This window comes from Harpia harpyja, chromosome 3, assembly GCF_026419915.1.
Source record: "Harpia harpyja isolate bHarHar1 chromosome 3, bHarHar1 primary haplotype, whole genome shotgun sequence".
In the NCBI taxonomy this organism is placed as follows: Eukaryota; Metazoa; Chordata; class Aves; order Accipitriformes; family Accipitridae; genus Harpia; species Harpia harpyja.
In genome coordinates, this window is record NC_068942.1 from 60,249,951 (window position 1) to 60,268,150 (window position 18,200).

At 39.4% G+C, this 18,200-nt stretch overlaps 1 long non-coding RNA gene across 1 annotated transcript in view; it reads left to right on the plus strand.

Moving 5' to 3' along the window:
• LOC128139864 (uncharacterized) overlaps positions 1–18,200 on the plus strand; it is a 291,105-nt gene that overhangs the window by 60,429 nt on the left and 212,476 nt on the right. The window lies entirely within an intron of this gene.

Consider the following 18,200-nt stretch of genomic DNA (forward strand, 5'->3'; position numbering starts at 1 on the left):
AGTAGGTAATCTCTTGCTTAAGACCACCTTATGATCTGGAACACTGCGAAAAGACTGCTGAGGCTTGTCCAGACCTTGGCCTGTTCCCCTGCTGCTCTTCTACGTGGGCACCAGTGATACTGCTGGAGAAGACCTGGAGCATATCAAGAATGACTGCATGGTTCTGGGGATGAGGGTCAAGGGCATGACAGCCCAGGTGGTTTTCTCTTAACCTCAATTCTCAAAAATAGCTGAATTATTATAGGTGAAACTATAAAGGGTCAGTTTGAGGCAGGCACCTGTTATGGAAAACTTTATTTGGAACAGTTTGAAGTTTGACAGTTTTTATACTGAGAAATGAATTTTAGAGGAATGATTAGGCAACCTCACTGCTGTTGGCACTTATCAACTGTACTTAAATTTGCAGTCTGATCCAAAAATACAAGTTAGAATTTTTGCAGTCTACCATACCTTATTCTTTTAGATCATATCATTCAGACATGAAGTTGTTATTGTGGTGGTAGCAGAACCTTAAGAGTCCTTAAGTCCTTAAGACTCCTTAAAAGATGCTCAATAGTTACAAACTAGTCGCTGGCAATGCTTGCTAGTGGAAAGTACTCCGTTAAACTGAAATAACCTGGTATGCTTCAAAATCCTTACCTTGATGGCCTATAACGAGCTGCTTGCCACACATACAAGTGCTGACACAAACTTTGCTGCTACTCAAGAGTATGGTATCATTGACAGGAGAAAAAAGCTGTGGAAGACCTCAAGGAAGCTTCCAAAAACTGTGTTCAGGAGATTTGGTATGTGTGCTTGAGGAAAAGCCCTCTGAGACATGAATGAACTCTACTTTTCGTCCTGGTGCTGTTTATCATGCCTCCTTATCTAAGGCATGAGAGGCACAAAATAAGTGCAGTGATAAAAGTAATGCAACTCCAGTGCTTTCCGCAGTGTTGTGCACGAGTGTGGCCTCATGGTTCAACACAGACCAGGCTTCTGCATCCAAAGGTCTGCCACCAACTTCCTGTGTAAGTGTGGGACAAATTGTGTCACTTCTTTTGGCTTTAGTTTAGTTTTTCTCACCTGTAAACAACAACTGACTTAATGGAGATGCTGTGAAATAGTGCTTATGGATATTTATGATCTTGGATTGTTAAATTAAAGGCCTGGCAAAATTAACTCCTCATTTTTTGGTCGACGGCTTCAGATATGGTTGAACTGAAGTTTTAAGTAGGACATGTGAAAGTTTTAATCTGAGCTGAGGTTCTTTAAATTTTGATTAATTTGACCTCTTGGTAAATAACTACAAAGGAATACTATTCTCTTTCTGTTGCACTGAACTGAACACATAGTGAAAGTTTAATGGGGGTAGAATCATCAAAAGGATGATGGAGAGAGTTCTTTTCTCAGCAGCATTTACTTATTTTAATTCTGTCCCTGTCCTTACTTGTTATCTCACAAATGTTGATGAACAGTCAGCTAATTCCAGGTATGCTTACTGATTTTTCTTTCAATTTTCTTTCATAAAGATGGAGCTATGATGTTATCAGTAGATGTATATAGGTTTTCTTCTTGCAGATAGAGGAAGAACACAAATGCTCATCAGAAGTTTTGAAAACATTTCTGAATCGGTGATACAAGATGGCAGTTTCTTAATATGTGGCAACTGGTCTCAATCCCAATCAGCTAGGTAATAGCTGCAAGTGAAAGCATCCAGCATGTTTTTAATGATTCATGTGAAAGGAGTCATTGGATATTGTTTTTTACAGTATTTTGTAACATTAGAAATACTGCCTGTATTACTGTAAATGAGCAGTGTAGTTTGTCTTTTATGTTTCAGTAAGATCTAAAGCTCTAGTGTAGTTAGTGATACAAAAGGCTTTTGCTCAAGGAGCAAGAATAAGTGATACCAGCAAGTACGTGATTGTCCCAGTAGCCTTTGATAATTTCCTCAAGGTGATTGTACCACCTAGTGTCGATGTAGCCTTAGTGGGACGTGCACCCCTGTAGCAGGAAATGTCGTTCTAATTTGCAGACCAGCTAATGTTCTTAGCAGGGGAACGGGGACAGAATGGCCTGTGGGAACTAAACTTCTCTTTTCCCACACACATGGATTTTCTGTCATCTGGGAAGATGAACAGAGAGAATTCTGGCTCCTCATTCTTGGAGATAGCTCTCATTTTGCCAAACTCAGGATACTAAACTATAAATGTACCTAATGTTAGCTCATTTAGGTTTTTATGTATTTCATATATTTGCTGCATAAACCCTTTCATTATTTGTACTGCTTTTACTTGAATTCCTTTATTGGAGAGTCTGTGCATCCCATTCAGGCCTAAGGCAGTCTATAGAAAGGCTCCCAGTCAATTTAATGGGATCAAAATGGAAAAAGACATGTAATAATTTATGAAGAACATCAGATGTGCTAGTAAATCCCTGAAACTAAACACTGCTTTATGATTAATAATGAATGTTGCTGGTATATTTCATTAATGCTGTGACCTACACATTCTTTTTGGGGCCTCAAGCTTGAAGAGAACAAAGGAAAGACATTAAAAGGGTGTTCTTGTATCAGTTTGGGATTGGTTTCTATTGCTACTTTCCATGTTATAGTTTTCGTAGTACTCATATTAATCTAGATGCCATTCAATGACTGGATAAGCTGGTGGATGTAATTATAAGGTTTTTATCTGTACTTCAGCCAACTGTGGTGAAAATATTGATTTGTTTATGATTTCTTATTCTTTGGAGTAAAGTTACTCTAAGAATGACTACTGAAATCATTTACTGCAGCCATAACTTGTGTATGCAACGAATATGGTGTAGCTAACTGGAAATGTGTTAAATAATTTATGACAGCTAATAGTAATAAATACTAAGGGATCACAAATATCACAAAGGGATCACAAGGTTGCATAAAAACCTCTTGCCATTGTGGACCTAGGCATTTGCAGCTATTCTTTATTACTTTCACACATACATTCTTATCTGCATCAGATCTCTCTCATGTAGCTATTTAAGCATTTTCCAAGTGATTTATTACCTTCTTCCTTCTTTTTCAGTTACAACTCAGTCAGTATGTATTTGTTGCACTAATGCTTGATTATGTGCATATATTTGTTTCTGTAAAATACTTTCCTAATAAAGGTTACTGAAAAAATGTTTCAGTATAAGGTAAGGTATCTCTTAAGATACCTTAAGAATGTGATATCCAGTAGTTAATGATGGTACAACCCTACAATGAGGTGACGGTCTGTCTTCCTGTGACTTATTAATGCTGTCTGATCGTTTTGTCTCAGTTCATTACTGTGAGCAATTTAGCTCTTTCAGCTACTACTCCTCATTATGACATTTTTAAGCTTATTTATCTCCACTAGACTTTGCTTATTTTGCAAGTTACAGTAAGCAGTTTAATAAATTGCATCTCTGTTGTAGAAACCTGATACCCCGGATCTTTATTATTTGTGGTGGTTGTTGATTTATATACTTAAAACATCACATTAGGAGAGTGGCTTAGAGCCATCTCTGAAATGTTTACCACTTTCTATCAGCTAGCAGTTTTTATGGCAAGACCTGGAAAAGGTTGACTGCCAGAGCAATCAGAGCGATGCCTTAAGGTACGAGAGTGCCACCTGAACATAATAATGCATCTGAATCAACTGCTGTCTTATACACAGCTGTTATTTAACAATTTGAAAATAGAGAGGAATATAGTCCTGGCAAAAAGATACATTTCAGAAAGAATATTAATAATGGGGTATAAGATAGTTATCCAAAGTGCCAAAAAAGTGATCAACTAGATATTGGTGTTCACTTTTTCCAAAGAAGGGAAATAAAAATCAGTGAAATTTAAAAGGAAATAAGAGTGGAATGCAACAATTTTGCTAATGATCTGTAATGGGGATTCTTGCATCTTCCTTCAAAACATCTGGAATACTCATGGACATTCTCAGCATTAACAGATATTAGTACTAAGTATGTTTTCAAGCAGCATGTGTAACTTGAAATGCTACGAGGTAGACAGGAAATGCGCTGAAATCTCTAAGAATCTCACAGAGGATTTTAGATGAGGACTAATTTGGACACAGAACTGAAAACTTATAATGACTTAAAAGAGTCTTAATAATTTTCCTTAATTTTTTTTTATTCTACTGTGTGCTTAGTCAATGCCATCATTGTTCTTATCTGTCTGCAGTTAATATCCGGAAGGAGGTGAGAAAACCTTTATCTAAACATTATTAATGTAATCTTAAAGAAAGTGCTTCAGAATACTACTTCTAGTATTAATGTAATCATTATACTTGTAACTAGTATCCAGTATGACCCAACGGGGTGATGCTGCAGGCTTATGAAATATTACCTAGTTTATAGGGTATTTCAGATATCAACAAAATTGTTCTGCAGGAAGCTTAGTCTTCACTTCTGTAAAGAAACATAAAAGAGCTAACAGAGAATGGAGGTATTGTACAGACAGCACATAAGAGCAACCCTACTGGCTCAGATCAAAGGATTGCCTGTCTCAACAGTCTGTTTTAACAGGATCCATCAGCAGTTGTTTAGAAAAAAGCATAAAGACAAAGTAAACTTCCCAGAAATACTCTCCCAGGTACTGAACCTTTCAGTGGATTTGTCTTCCATAAATCTGTTATAAATTTGCTTTTCTGAAGTTACATACATTTATTTTTGTATTTTAGTTTGGTTTTTGTGGGCTTACAGAGGAGAATTGAGGACTTGGTTAGCATTTAGGTATCAGGCAAACAAAACAGTGGACAGAAAAGAGGGTGAAACAGAGATCTTGATCAAATGAGAAACAGAGAATTGTTCACACTGAATTTTGGATTTTGAAGTAGGAGGTTACTTAGGAGAAGAGAGCACAGCCAGGATTCTGAGGCAGTGCTCCAGCAGGACCGCTGAGGGGCTGAGTCAGGCTACTCAGTAGGAAGTGAGCAGGGTGGTTTCAAAGCTTGAAATGGCAGGAAAACAACTGAACTGTCTCTTTGTACCAGATCTTCAAAGGACTGTCAACAGACTGGCAGATGCCAATTTAAAACAAACAACCCCCCCCATATTTTTCATTTGGATATGCATCTTCTTTATGATCTTTCTTAAATGCCCCCAAAATGTGCTTGTAAAATCTAGTACTTTTGTCTCAGCTGAGCCAGTGCTTTAAAGTTGGCCAGCTCTGGAACCTGCCTTTCCAGACTGAACATCGTTTGTGGTTGGCAATCAGTAAATCCCAGATGCCATCTCTTTGGGTCAGAGACTTTGCTTTCTGGATCATGGTGATTTTTGTTGGTTTCTTGTTGTACGCACTTATGCAGTATATAACAAACCCCAGGATAAAAAGCCACTGTCAAGAATGGGGCATATTGACTTTGGTGGAGTAGAGCACATTCCAGAAATAAAGATTCTGTTTTCATATAAATATCCTTGATTTAGAAAAGGGAAGAAAAAAAGAAAATGAAATGCAGAAATGATAGGTCATGGAAAACTATTTTTTTTTTTTAGGGGAAATGTATTTTATGAGACCCTGAGGCACTTATAGGTCTTCAAATTGTTATTAACCAGCAAGGCCCTTTTATTTTCATATTCGGAGGAAAAGAGCTGTGCATTATATTTTTATTTTTGAACAAAGCAACCTAGAGAGGTGAAAATTTGCTGCCTTCCTTTTAGAGACCAATTGTTTTCTGCTCAGGCCACACTAGAGTTTGAAGGAAAAAAAGAAAAGGTATTTTTAATAGTGCCGAATTAACTATTTTTGTTCATTTTACAGTATCTTGCTTTCCTGACATGTTTACTTTACAAATGCTTCAGCTCATGGCCATGACTTATTTTGAATGGTAAAGTATATAATTAACGTCAAGGTTAAAGGCGATTATGCTTGTGAATACTGCTCTATGCCCTCCAGAAACCACTTATGAAGCCAATTTAGGTCACACATGGTTCAGTCTCTCAGAAATCTTTCCTAATAAAGCCCCGAGGCACTCTCTTTTACTGAGCAATTAACAGAAAACTAGCTCCTTGTGTTATTGTGGGGAAATGATAATTTGTGGAGAAGGGGGAGGGACCATATGAGACACACAAATGTTTCTTCACACAGCTCTGCTGAAAGTTGAAAATACAAGTTAAATAGGCAGTTAAGGTGGGGAACCACAAAGGTCCAAAATGCTACAATGAAAGTGCTTATATGTTAAGTACAGTGTTTTAATTTTGAGGTTTTCCATCACCTTCTATCAATTTTTTCCTGACTATTTCAGTAGATGTTTCCCAAGAACCCTCCTCATGAAGCCGTGCTGAAGAGGAATGGTTCCCAGTTTTGGCATATCTGTTGCACCATGAAACCCCTTGGAGGTCCTTGCCTATGCAGGCACGTGCTGACAATTTGAGAAGAGCAGAATGGCATTAAGCATTAGACTCTGATTTGCAGTCATCATTTTCAGAAACACAGCCCTAGAAAACCATGGTTTTATTCACCCTAGTAATATGGTAGTCACTTACTACAATTTGGTTGTACATATGTCTATAATCATATGTAGACAGAAACAAGCTATGTCTGATAACATTGTGTGATAACGATATATAATATCCATGTGTTATCATGTGGTACTGGAGCAGTTGTTATCAGCTTGATATATTTGGATTTCAGCTAGGATTTCTCAAGCTGGCTAGACTATGGACTTTTATGTAAAACATCTGTATGGTGCTTTTGCCAAAACATGGCTTCGCGTCATTAGTCACTGAATTCTCTGGACCAAGAAAATTCCCACTAGTATGCCTATTAGTCAGAGAATCAATTATATGAGTCTCATAATCAGACACAATTGAATAAGTACTCCATTTTTTAAACTCTCACGATGCAGAGAAGTGCTATTATTGAACCAAGACCTGATACAGTGATGGTTCATATTTAATAGTTACTGTTGTAGTCAGCACTTATGAGGAGAGAAACAAAGATTTACTATGGTTGTATGATCAATTGTATTTCTGCTGTTTATTTTGATGTCTATTCTTATGACAGTTTGATTTGCATATATATGTAAACTTTGTAGACATCCACACAAGATGACCAAAGTTTGCAGGTGAATGGTGGTTTGAAGGTGTACAGTTACTCTTGTGCTGTATACAGAGTTTAATTCAATGAACCTGATGGCGCGTCCCCTAGTGTTGGGTATAGGGCAAAGCTGTTGCAATGCTGCTTAATGCCAGAAGGGATTGCAATTCACTGTACAGTAGTGAAGTGGCCATAAGGACTGCAAAATAATTGTAAAGCTATTTTTTCATTATTAAAAATATATGAATCCACTGCCCGTGTAGAACAAAGGACAGAGTAGAAGGCAGAGGACAAGAGTTGGTTGGCGTGAGTGGTTCCTATTTGGTTTATCATTCACCCGTTCTGTTGCTCCCCAGCGATCCCCTGAACACACAGCAGCAGCAGAGGTCGGACTGGGGTTCAGCAGGAGCTGAGCATTGAACTCTGACGTCCTCTCGCCCTGACACCTCTAGCTGACTCTCTGGTGCTGACTGTTCTTCTCTGAAAAGGGAAGAGCGACAGCACCTGCCTCCCTCCCAGCAGGGTGGGGGAACTGTAAGGGATTACTGCCACTACTAGGCACAGGCAGGCAGGTGTTATGGCTTTAGGCTGTCTTAAGTACTTTCTCCATGCAGAACCTGCTCTGAAATTCAGATGATCAGTCAGTCTCACAGCCTGTAGCATAAGAAAGGCAGGAAAATAAGGGCCTATTCATTAGTTGCCAAGTGGGTAGTTTTCAGTGCTGTTTTCAATGAAAAGTACTGCCTGTGAGGCTTTCTTCTGCTAGTGGCACAGAGGAGATCTCTAGATGTGATAATACGGGGTTGGAGGGTATGCATTAGTACAGCCTCCTTCCACTGTTGAGAATTGGCTTGTTAGGGGCCTTTTTTACACTCAGAGGACACAGGGGACGTGAAATTTGTCTTTCCATAGTACATAATGTCCCCTTTAACTTAAGCCACTTAAATAGCACCTACACTCTTAACACTCTCCAAGCCTCTTTGCCCCAGGTATAGTTTACTTTTCTGGTGTTTGATCCCATACCTCAGTACTGACTGGCCCACTGATCTGCTTCCCCTACAATCATCTCTATGCTATCTGCTGTGCTCTCCCTTTTACATATAACACTCTCCCCTTTCCCTTGTGAGCTCTCTCCTTACGCAAACCCTTCTCCTAACTATTTTTGTGGTGCTGACAGGAAACGAATGAACAGTAATGAGGCAGTTGATGGAGCTGACAGTTCAATTATTTATTTTTAAAGAATACATACATTAAAGAATTAAAATTGGATGGGCCAGATCCTTATCTGCTACTGCTCTTTTATGTTAAGAGAGTAGCTCTGAATCGTGCCAGAGGAATCGCTCTCTTAATGTGTGGTTTGTCTTTTTTTTAATGGTACTTGATTTTTCTGGGAATTCTTGCTTCTGAAGGTACACTATGTTATGGGTGTTATTTCAACATGTATGAGTGATAATAAAGAAATCCTGTTAGCATTGAATCCAACTATTGCTACATAGGTGGTTATCATTGCAGTACCGTGAGCACCAAGAATGCCTGGCGGCACAGCGTGTGCCGTCTCAGTTGATGCCTGCGGGACTAGCAGTACGGCACTGCCTGGTACACTGGGGCACTTTGCAGCACAGCAGCAAGTGGATTAAGCAGTTGTCTCTGCAGTGGAGATCACACCAGCAATCCATCATTCAAAAGTTTTAAAAGCAACAAAGTGCTATCATTAAAGACACATAATTGTCACTGTTCAAAATAACACACACCTATTATTTAGCCAGGCCCAGAACAAATTGTCCATAAGAGCACATATTTTATTAAGTATTCTCTCTTGTTTCTACAGCATCCCAAGCAACCACGAGATAAAATTGCAAAAGCATCTTTGGCATCTTCTTGTACTGAAATGCTCTGTTCTCTGGATAAAGCTTAGGTTTTGCCTGTTCTGACCTTGGATGAACTTTCAAGATCAGAGCTATTCCTCAGTTCTCCCTTTGACTTCCTTTGTCATTTTGTTTTCAGTCACTTCCTGTGAACTATAGGATGGTGAATGAAGAAATAGCAAAACTTTTTATGAGGACAGTGAGAATGGTCAGCACCTTTCCGAATTGAAATCCCCTCACACATCTGATTTGAAGGCAGCTGAGGAGCCAAAGCAATTTCTCATATAAAGCTGCTTGACAAGAGGAGTTCTAGGTGATTAAATCTGTCTGTAAAATGCCTGTGCTTGTTTATTTTCCTTCTTTTTCTTTACAAGGGACAGAGTATTTTTTAGTGGGAAGAGACTGCTATGGGTGGTTAATGTTGTAATTCTGTACTTCTACCCATACTGTATGCTTTGAACTTGTGTTTCTGTATCTATTAAAGTTTCCATTAATCAGTTTTTGTAGTGGATGTGAGGAAAAATCAGGACAATGTACAACTCGGGTAAACTTTCAAGTCGGTGTCAAGTCTTTCAATCGGAAAGATTGGTTTTTACCTGTAAGTAGGGCAAGGAACTGCTTGCAGCTATGGAGACTCTTTGTACAATGTAGGATTCTAGTTCAAATGCAGTCCAGGTCACTAGTGCTCGTTGTTCAGTTCTTTTTGAGCTACTAGAAAGCAGGAGAAGATATCACCGCTGGTCCCCTGTCTGACGCTGTCAGCTGAGAGACCATACAGAATAAACCAAAGGGTATGAACTCCTATGTCATCTACAGTTGGTCCCATCTCACTGGAGAGACAGCATTGCAACTAGCTATGTTTTGCTTAACTGGTGGATAGAAGGGTTTAGTCCCCAGCTAGAACTGTTAACCAAGCATGAAAGTGACTTTTAAAAATTTAAGCCAATTTATAGCTGGCTGAGGTTTTAATTTTATTTGAAGACAATTATCAGTAGAAAGGTCATCTGCCTGCTTGGCTGACACCGGTTCCAGGCTGCATATACAGTACAGCTAAGTATCAGCACTTCTAGGAAATTGTATGTACTCTGTGTCAAGGATAAATCCTTGGAACATAAAACCCTTCTCGGAGCCCGTTCAAGACACTAGGCAAAGCAGGTGCTGACCAAGGGACATGAGTCTGTGGGGCATAGCTGATGGTCTGTTCTGCCTGCGTTGGATTCGGCATCGGCTGTAGTAGCCCGAGCAATGACAACTCTTCTACTTGCTAAACCCACTTCCTGTACTGCTGGCACTTTCCGTGGCTAGGGTGTGCCCTGGAGAGAGATGTTATGAGAGGGAATGATAGCCAAAACTAGTAGATTTTCCGGTCTAGAAAGTTTATGCTTAGTCTGCTCTTGAATGGGTTGCTGCCAGGCTTCACTTCCAGCTTGAATCTCTGGTACATTAGTAAGGACTTTTTTGTCAGGGAGAGTAGGGAACCAACAATACAGCTGTGCTGGTGGGGCACTACAGCTGATGATATAACCTTAGCCTTACTTGTAAATGTTCCCAGGCAAGGCCATGTGAGACGCAGGAGAACACTTTGCCGTTAGGCTGAATGTTACTGCCATAGGTCGCTGAAGTAAAATCTCCATGTGGTGTCATTTGGATAGGCTGTTAGTCACTTCTCTCTGAAGGTGTTGCACCCAGTTGCTCTATGCTATTATATAGCACTGCAGCAGCTGGCTAAAGACAACTTTTGTTTGGTTGATTGACCAGTTTGTGTAGTGCTTTTAAGACGATTAGCATGTGTAAGGGAAGTAAATAATACAAGTGTCATTGAACCTGATATCCACACAAGGATTTACAGGCTGCCAACTTGACTAGTTTTCTGTTCTACCCACACTTTAAGTACAACCATTGATAAGCAGCATTGAAAGAGATTACAAAAAGGCTGACATGGAGGGAGAAGGCAGAAAAGTAGCTTATCTGTGAAAATTAACTAGATGTAAAATTTAGAAAGTTGACCTGATAATATACCTTAATTTCCCACACTCTCAGTCTGCAGGGGAGGTGTTATGTTACACAGCTCTGCCATGGGAAATTTTGACAGAATCTAGGTCTGCCATCATTCTGCTATTGCAGTCATGTATGATGAGCTTCTCAGAGGGCATTGGCATGTGAACGTCTTGTGTGACGTAGGACAACCTCAAAGAACTGGAGTTTCATATTGTTCCTGTTGACATGGCTGGATTAGAGCAAGTAGAGAGATCTGAGAAGCATCTTCTTCAGGCCAATAGGGCATGCTCGGATTACTTGCGCTCTCTACACTCAGCCTTACTTTATTTCCTTGCTATTCATCTTTACAATACAAATTTGTAAGAGCACTTGAGATTCACAAACATTTTTCATGTATTCAATACAGAAGCTATGTATTAAAGAGCACATAGAGGAAAATAGCCCTTGCTGTTCTCTGGAACCGAAAGCAAACTGAGATTATCAGAAAATCTGATTCTAAGGTAGTGCCTTGAATAAGAAAATACCAGAAGTTTTTAAGTATGTTCATATCATGATAAATATCCAAAGTCCAAATTGTTTGCTTTTATGGTTCAACTGTGTTTCCTGTGAAGTCTTTACATTATGAAAGATTTATTTTCTTGCAATTTAAGTTGAAGGCTATGAAATGGGATGGAGGTATGATGTTACAGGGAAGAAAACCCCATATGATGGAAAACACAATGCTACAACACAATAGAAAAGACTCCAAAAATATTGTGTTGCATATTCTTCATCCTTTGTGTAGTTTTTCTCAATTTAAAATAAAGTTGGTTAAGCCTCTGAGGATTGTTTTGCTCTTTGTGTAGACACCATTAATGGTGTAGACACCATTTAATAGTACATTAGTATATATGCAATGCTTTACAGACAAGTATTTGGTGTCTCAGGGAGTGTATACAGTTCAGACAAAGAAGAGAAGAAGTTAGGTTGGAGAGTAAGACCCTATAGAAGATGGAGACATCTAAAAGTTATTGTCAGAACGGGTGGTATATCAGAAGTATGTAGGCAGTGGCTTTTACAATTTTGTCTTTTTTTCATCATTATTTATCTTCTACCAATGGGAAGCTGATATTTCTGCTTTTGCTTCATTTTTTCAGGATCTGTCATATGCTCTTACGATTTTATTTTTTATATTATCATAAGCTGTGAACTTATGAAGAGAACATGTGCTAATGCTATTTCCAAAAGTCACAAGTGAGAACTTCAGATACATTTCAAGAAACCGTGTCATTTTTCAGGATGTCTTTAGACTAATTTAGTAGGCAAAAGCAACAAAATGAAGTGGAGAAAGAGATCGAAGTTCAGTTGCCATTGGCTTTACCGTCACCTGCCCTTGAATGCAGAATAATATTATTATTTCATTTATGATACTAATTTGACCATTATCCTAATTGAAGCAACAGCACTGTGGGATGGTAGCACGACATGTAGTAAGAAACCTAGCTGTAAAAGCAAGCTTAGCTCCAGGCTGAAATTCTGTGGGTTTGAAACAGTTGGAGGGAAACAATTAAGACTGCACATTGTTGCTAAATATTTGTTACTTCTATTTATTTCAGGAATAGTCCCATGAGGAATAAAAGGCCTTTAGGCAATTTATTATATGTTAAGTAAGTATAAATCCCTTGTGTCAGATGAGCTTTAATGGAGCTTTCAGTGATGGACATGTGGAGTGGCATTCAGGCCTGATGATAGATAGCACCTTGCTCTACTTTTTTGCCCTTCTGCAGAAGGACATGCTGCAGCTCCTGCCCGCCTCTGCCTCTACGTAGTGTTGGCTTGTTTCTGTTGTGAGATCTGACTCATGGCAAGAAGCAGCAAATTGTCATTTATTTAAAAAATGTAAACATTTCATGTTTCATTGCTGTGTTGTAAAGGCTGCTTGGGGGTTCCACTGTCCAAAATGACCCTCTGAGAGTCTTTTTTGCTGTCTTAGAGTCCTTCCCCAAATCTAGGCTGTCAGCAGCTGACAGAACTGGGGATGAATCTGGGTCAAGAAAGGTCTTGAAAGACACTTTTGTCAGCTCACTACTTCTGCAGCCACATGAATAATACTTCATCTCTCCTCCTTGATCTCCTCACTTCTTGTGAGCCTTTGGTCCCAGTGCCATTTATGGGTGTATCAGGAGCACAGAACAGGTCAGAACTGAAGTGGGAAAGAACCGAGTTGACTTTCAGGTTACCAGTTTTACTGTGTCAGAACCAAAAATAGAACAGGAAACATTGTTTTCAAATTTAACATGGAAAATTCAAAATCCGCTTGGCTGAGTCTGTGATATGGGGCTTTTCTGCCTATGTTGTTTGTCATGAAATATTTACTGCTCAGAATGACCCAAATTCATTTTTTCAACCTGGAAAAAGATTCCACCAGGGCGACAGAATGTGCTGGCTCCCTACTGGACATGGAAAATTAACACCATATCACCTCAAGAGATAAGAGGGGGATTGGACAAGGTCATTTTTCAGCTAATATCTCCATTACTACTTTTTTTTTTTTCCTTGTGTATTTGAAATATGCATGGAAAATTTAGAAAAGAGAAGAAAATAATGGGAGCCCTCGGTAGGCACAAGCAGGCCTGCAGAGCATCAGCCCTGTTGCCCAACACAGCCGTGCTGGTCCATGGCTAGAGCTCCCTTGTGATTTGCTTCAAGCTTTCAGCCTTACGTGGCAGCATGACAATACAGGACATTTCCTGGAGTTTTTGCAGCTTTGGGATAGATGGTAATAAATAAATGGGGACCATGTGTGTACATGTGAGAAAAAAATTAGGATACAGTTGTGCTTGCTTTTTGCCAAAAGTTTCCAAAAAAAGTTTTACCCTCCCTCCACAATTATCTAGTCATTCAGCTAACTCATGAAGTTTAATGTACTTGGTAAGCCAGCTTAGCCTGCCCTAGACTCTTTAGCAACACTAAAAACCATCTTTGTCCAACACAGGGTTCATAAAGAAATAAAATGAGAAAATAACACATCATTTTGCACTTAGAAGCACTTCTACAGCAGGTTATTTTCTGTGCTGTTGAAGACTCATGAGTAACTACATGTTAACAAGGCAGTGTATGGCATCCAGTATATGGGAGTAAACACACAGTACAAAGCCAGCCTTCTCACGCCAGGGGTTAGTGGCATCCCTACTAACAGTGCAAGTGTTAAAACAGCTAAGGATAACAGCATCTCCATTTCAGGTATCATAAAAATAATCAAACCAAGGAATAAAAAGTTAGGGGGGAAAAAAAAAGAAAATTACTGCAAGGGCTAGATAAAGTAAAGACAAAAACCTTTTTTTTTCACCACTATTATTACCAAAAGTACTTTTAACCTAATCAAAATGTCTTTCATAGCAAGTGACAAAATTAGTCCAGTAACTGTTAAGCTCATGAGGTCTTGGAGATACCACATGGTGTCCCCAGACACACTAGGCTGCAACTTTACAGCCATGGAAGGGTAGATCACTAAAACTGGATGCAGGTTATACACCTCATTTATTTTTCATTATTGGTGCTGGGTGTTTGTTTTTTTGTGTGACTCTGCCTCTGAGGCAGTAAAATGAGAATTGTCAACTTAATGGCCAGTACCTGATTTGCTTAAGATGTCTCGGTCATGTACATAATACTGGGTTTCTATTGCTGTAGAGAAATGTTTGATGCAGATAAATTGATGCCCTTCAGGGAAAGTTTTAGTGGTCTTTAACAGTGAGGTATTACTAGTGCTTGCTAATCACAGGTGCACTTTAAGGTTTACAGAAACTCATTTTGATTTTGTAAAGCTTATGCTTTTTACTAGCATCCCTTTTAATTTTTGATTTAAAGAAACTAAGCGTTTACTACTACACTGTCTACCCTCTTTTGTGCTATAGAAAGTTTAGGAGTATAAATGCCTTCTTCCCTCTGCCTCTCAGTCTGGCTGGATGAATCTGCTGTGCCTAAAGTGCACTGGAAACCTTCTCCCTAGGCTTAGAGAAAAGAGGTATTTGCTGTCTTTGTTATGCAAATCACAGGGAGAAACAATTGTTTTGTGTTGCCAAAACACAGGGCACTACAGGGATTTTAATTTTTTCATTCGAGTGTGTTTTGATGACTCCAGTCCCCAAATCCCTCTCCTCAAAATTGTGGGGTCAACATAAATATTACTGAGATAAGGAAAACCCCTTAATGCTGGAGATTCAGAAGGCCAGACTCTCCACACGGATGATCAGTGCTATCAGTCAGTAGCTGTACAGACTTTCTTTGACTATGGTTCAGTTCATGCCAGTCTTTTCTTTGCAAAAGCCCTTCATGTTACAAAAGTCCTAAGACTTGTAGTTCTGCCCCAGAAAAAAACTCCACCTGTGGCCTGACAGCATTCTGTCAGGTTGGGCTACAGGCTCTTCATAGACATTGTTTTCTGGATCCAGCTATGTCTGTGGAAGAAGTTACTGACCTCAGCTATGCTCCTTTGTTCCTAATATTTCTGCTGGTATTTCTAAGGTCAAGTAACACTGCAAAGAACACACTCTAGGGCTTTCTTAACCTTAGTGGAAGAAGAGCCCAATGTAGGATGGGGACAGGATGCAGCACTGGTACACACAGAAGATTCCCCACAGCCACATCAGGTGGAACTCGACATTCCTCCCCTCCGAATGCTCTCAGCCTAAGGAGACAGGATCCATTTTGGAGCTTGACCTCACTCTCTCAACTTCCTCTAGAATAGGTGCTGAAAGTGCTCTCTAGTTTGCTAATTCAGGTAAAATCATGCAGGTGAACTCAAACCATGGCTCAAGATAACATAAGTGATTTTGTCTGAACACATTAGGAAGTGTGAAGGGCTCAGCTGGCAGATATGTAGAAGATTTTGCCTCCAGCAAAGGGTGGAGCAGAACATGGTAACCATTCCCTTCTACAGTGGCATAGACAGCGGCTGTGACTTTCAGTTCCTTCTTTTCCAGAGAAGAAATTTATTTTCTTCCTAATTGTGTGGCTTGGAAGCAAACGTCATTGTTCTAGACTTCAGTCAAATGCTTAATTTGCAGCAGTCAGGTAATAATTTTAAGTTCCTGAACAATGCTGGGCAAAGGCCCTCTTTGCTGTGTTCCTTTCAGCTGGAGTGGGGCAAACACTTTGGAGTGTTTGGGAGGCCGTTTGATTCAGACCCCTTCTCAGTAATCCTGAGGCTTAACAGAGAGATCCTGTGTATTAATTCTGCTTTGAAGCATAAACAGGTAGGCTGCAATGTCAGATCTCATTTTATCCTCCAGAGTTTGTCACTGAACAAGTCAGCATCCCTGAATTATTCACAACACAGAGTACCAGCAAGTGTCAACATCAGTAATCATCAGCCAAGCAAGAAAGAAATCTGGGCTGCTGCTGGTGGTTTTGCACTGACAGAGGAGCCTGAGTCTGAGAAATTAGACATTCTTGCTATTTAATGTTCAGAACAATTCAACAAAACCATGAAACACGGGGTTGGCCATCAGATTCCCCCATTTATCCCATTTAAAAAAAAAAAAAAGTTTTTCTTAGGTTTGCTAAGTTTTTATTTCAATTGTACCATTGTAAAGGCAAAATAATTTCACTGATGGTATTAAAGTCCTTCCAGCTTTATGTGGATTCAACAAAAGTTCTGGTCCTGTTATCCTCATGTACTATGGAAAATTCTTGCAAAAACTAAAGCTTGTGCTAGGGACCACAGCCTTTGGTGGTCTTCAAGATTCAGTGCACTGCTGTTAAAGCAGGCCCCTATAAGACAGTCTAAATTAATTCAGGTGTAGATTTTATTTCTGTGGTAGAGCCTGTCATGGCTTCTCAGGAAACTATAAAATAATGGATAATTTAGAGAAGTGACATTCTTGAAAAAGCATTTGCCCTTTGATTGAATAAAAATGACTTGTTAAAAATAGTTTGAAATCAGGATATGTTAATTAAACTGGGAAAGTGGAAAAGATAAATACTACCAAAATGAATTCTGATTATGCACAGCAACCAGCCCTTCTTTGTGAACAAAGTTTCCACTAAGCAGAGAAAGTGAATCAGTATTTGTAAATTCTATGTCCCTTAGATGAACCCTGAGAAGGCAAAATAGCTTCTTCCATGGGACCAGGAGTTCTCATCAATAATTGGAGTACGTAAGAGCTGTATTTAGGTGGTGAGAGTGCTAGTACAGGGTGATCTCATTTGTTTGTTGTGATACAGAGGTTTGGATTTATTTCATTCCTGAATGATCCCTATTTCCTTAGGCTGATAATGGGATTCCTGCTGTCCAGATAAATTTTGTCTGATGTGGCTGTGGGGATTCAGTTGTGTGCACTGTCTCTGCAAAGAGCATGTGAGCTTTGTGTATACCCTTTTTCCAGTAGACTAAGGACACCACAGAGGGTGTTCTTTACTATGGTGGTTGACCTTAGAAAGCCCAGGGCTGTCAGTGTCTCTTCTTTCTTAGTTTCAATGCTGGTCTCTCTGGAATACAGAGAGGAACGAATAGGAGGGAAGAATGAGAAGTCTTCTTTCAAAAATAACAAAGCCCAAACCAACCAGAGAAACCCTTTGTAAGTCATATTTCACCTACAAAGACAGGAAAAAGAGAGAAATCAATAGCTGTAATTTTAAAAAATTGGAGTGATTCTTTGACTTTGGCAGGGACAGATAGCAATGGAGTAAAATAGATTGGGAGCTTTCAGATCCCTTCAAAATGCTGGTGAGGGGAACAGAGTATTACACTCAAGCTCCCTCCTACTGCTTGTTAGCCAGTTGTTATTTCCCCCCTGCCTCCTTACTACCTCCCTTTTCTTTAATGTTTATACAAGAATTTAAATAGATACAATAATAAGGACTAACTAATCAACTAATCAACTAACCAAGCTTTTCCGTTTGTAACCTGTGGTGTTATATTCTTTCTGGCATTTTTCAGTCATTCGTGCACAACTTCTGGAAGAACTGTCCATCCAATACAGAGTTGAATTGCTCTCCCCTCAACCCCAAGTTAGTGTTCCTCTTTTTCCTTCTCCTCCCCTGCACTTCTTTACAGTCCTTCAAGGCTTTTTTTATCTAACAGAGAGGACTAAAATATTAGAAGCCTATATTTTCCCATTTCAGGTCATGCTTAGCCAGAAAAGGAAAGCTTCAACAAATGCAAAGTATTTCTGATGATACCAGTATGCATCGCATTTTCAGCCCCTGTTATCAGAGCATACCTGCACAGTGAATGTGGTGTCTAGAAAAGTAGGAGGTAGTTTAGAAAAAGGAATGCTGGCTGGAATTGATGGGAGTGGAACAAAGCAGATAAGAACTGAGGT